The sequence below is a fragment of the Pimephales promelas genome, chromosome 15 (assembly GCF_988280905.1).
Source record: "Pimephales promelas chromosome 15, fPimPro1.hap1.1, whole genome shotgun sequence".
NCBI classification, from domain to species: Eukaryota; Metazoa; Chordata; class Actinopteri; order Cypriniformes; family Leuciscidae; genus Pimephales; species Pimephales promelas.
In genome coordinates this window covers 5,192,085-5,195,195 of record NC_142783.1, presented here as the reverse complement: position 1 = coordinate 5,195,195, position 3,111 = coordinate 5,192,085, and the positions used below count along the sequence as shown (strand labels likewise).

At 41.2% G+C, this 3,111-nt stretch overlaps 1 pseudogene; it reads right to left on the bottom strand.

Annotated features, from left to right (window-relative positions):
- Nucleotides 1–959: 959 nt before the first annotated feature.
- Nucleotides 960–2,610, bottom strand: LOC148973451 (uncharacterized; annotated as a pseudogene).
- Nucleotides 2,611–3,111: the final 501 nt, after the last annotated feature.

Sequence of the window (3,111 nt, the reverse complement as noted above, 5' to 3'; positions counted from 1 at the left end):
ATCAGCCATCTTGTTTGGAAGCTAAGCTAACAACCGCTGTGGAGATAGTAAGTTATGACAATGATGGAAGAAACCAAACATGATATGGAAGAAGAGGATTTTGAAAGTCTGCTGCTCGAATCCGATGTTCTTGGCTATCTTAATGAGCCGCAATATAGAGAAGAGTAGCTGAGGCTGATGGAGGAACAGGAGGCGGCTGCCTGTCGCGGTTGAGGAGCCCAGACTGGGTCGCGCTGAAGCGGACTGCTGTGCACGTGCTCTCGGTCGAGGAGCCCGGACTGGCTCGAGCTGGGCGGACTGCTGGTGCATGTGCTTTCGCTGCGTGCTACGGACACAGATAGAGTACGTCTACTGCAGAGACTATCAACGATGGTAATTTCTCCTGGACAACATCTCTGAATCAGACGAGCGGATCATGATTGGCACAATATCATCTTAGATGTCTCATTTGATCTCGGATGTTTTAAGCAACGTACGAAGAACGAGCCCCTGGTCTCAATCGCCTTTTTTTTTTAGAATTGAGTGTTTCACGATTCCGAACCATCGCTCAACATGGCAATTTGTGTCCCTTGTTTTACTTGGCGTGGAGCTGTCATCTTCTTTCCTTTTCAAATCCCCTAACAGCAGACCACTCCAAAGTGGAAAAATGATAAGATAGTTGTCAAAAAGGACATCAACAATGCCTGGGCAGAAGAATGCATTTTCTTCATCATTGGTATTTTTGGAATCCTCTTTTTCACGCTTTTCCCGTACCTCCTTTAAGATCTTCTTGGATTCGTATGTGAAGGAAGATCTGCCAACAATTGTGTGGGCATTTGTTCGGTCCACATCATTTTCTTCTTGATTTAAGGGGCTGTTTTGTAAATTGTCTGTCTCTTCCATGTTGGGAATTTTGCCTTCTTTTGTTAAGTCCTGAATGGCCTCCAGACTGATCCTGACAGTACTGGTGTATTTCCCAATTAGATTTTGAGGGCTGTGGTCAATAAGGTAGTGTTTTGCAACCTGGCAAATGCAAATGTTTCAAAATCCTTCAAACCTTTGTCTGCCATTTTTCTCCTAAATGAATGAGAGACAGCTTTCAGAACATGTGCAGAACATAAGTGTAGCACTGTAAATGGTCTGAAATCCTTCCATGTCTTCAGTTTAGAATAAATGTCAAAAGCCCTGTCCAAGTAGCTGACTCTCCTGGTTGAATGCCAGAAGGACACTTTGGAGTAGTGCGCAGCTATAGTCTGTTTTTATCTGATGAACTCTTAGTTGTGTGTACTGTGACAGTTTTCGGAGGAACTGCATCATCCAGAATGTTATTGGTGGTACAGAGTGTTCATTTGTCAGCATTTCACAGATCAGGAGGGGAGTTGCATTTTGACCACATCCAGGCAGAGTGAGAGAATAGTAAAGGACTCTTTTTGTCTGAACAGGAACTTTTGAAGCAACATTTCCTGTAGCATCTAGGTATAAGGCCAGTGGAGTCTTTTTTCTTAGGTGTTGCACTACTATGCTTACTCCTGTTTCAGTGTACATGTGCACACCGAAGGGGTCCACTTGAAAGTGCTGGATGTACCGAGGCATTTTATGAAATTTGGTGTCACATTCCTTCATTATATTTTGAGTGAGGTACATCTCAATGAGCATGTCGTCATGAATTCTTTTACTCTTTCTAAGCTCCGAACCTATTACTTTTAGAACCTTTTTGTTCAAACTTCTTGTGATGTTTCATGAAATTAGTTCAGGAACAGGTGTTTTGTGTAGTAGAATTGGCTAACTCCTTTGTGAAGGGATCTTGCAATTCTCCCTCTTCTTGTGCTTGATGCTGGTCTGAATTTTCTTTCACTTTTTTTGTGAGCAATTTTTCCTCTTTGTAGCACAGATTTCTTAACTGGGTTGTCTCCCACTTGCTCCTTTTTTATTTTGCACTGCATGACGGAAATGTACAAACTGCAGTCATTCTTAAATATGGACAATTAATTTTATGGCTGTAAAGAGTTTTAACATGCTGGCTCTTGAAGGCAAATATGGTACAACATGGATTTTTCTTTCTGAAACTGTTATACAATATATGGGTCCATGGTTGTCTCAGTTTCGTTGAACCGTGTAGTGGAACAATTGTTCGCCATTTCTGTTTGTTCACTGTAATGATGAACCTTTTGGAAACAAATGTCATCTTTCTTTATTGTTTTTTGTTCCCTGTTTGTCCACATTCAGATAGGACTCTGCTCTCCTCTGACACATTCTGTTGTTCATCTTCTGTGTCTGTTTGGCCTGATACTTCAACAACATCTGTGACCTCTTCCTTCCTTCTGTCTTCTGTCCCACTGTCCGGAGTACATGCTTCCGAGACATGTCTCTCTTCATTAGCTTTGTCGGTGTTGCATACTGATGGCTCCTCAGTTTTACAATCAGTTGGGTTTTTATCCATTACCTGACCATCATTGTTTTACTGTGTGTTTTTGTGTTTTACTAACCAAATCTCTTACTCCATGTCGATTTGTAGTCCACATGACCCATAGCCAATGACGGTTTTTATTATGATCTTGACCAAACAGAGTCTGAGAGAGTTCAGACCAGATTTCTGAGGAATAACTTGTATCTCTCTTTAAAATGTTACTACTCTTCATTGTTCTGACCAAAGCATGTATGGAAGAGAGAGGCCGCACTTTGCATATACAGTTTTATTATACACAAACGCGTTTCGGCGCGTGCCTTCTTCAGTGTGCAAAAGAACTATACCTTATCCAGTCTTAAATGCCCACACCAGTTAACACACCCATAATCACATCAACCAATGATTTAGAATGATGCACGTGTTACCAATGAATCCATTAATGACAGACAAAGACACATAATTAGATAGGCTACAATATGTAATACAATTCTCATAGTATATTTTAAAGAAAACAGCTTAAAGATAGGTCCTCGTTCATACCATTGGGAATACATGTGTTGAAATTAAAAATATACCAAGCCTCCCTTTGGAGGAGGCGGTTCTCACGGTCTCCCCCTCTTGAAGACCGACCAACACACTCCAGACCCATAAATCTAAGCATATTGGCATTGTGTCCCTCAGAATTAAAATGTCTTGCAACTGAAGATTTCTCATCATTTTTTCTA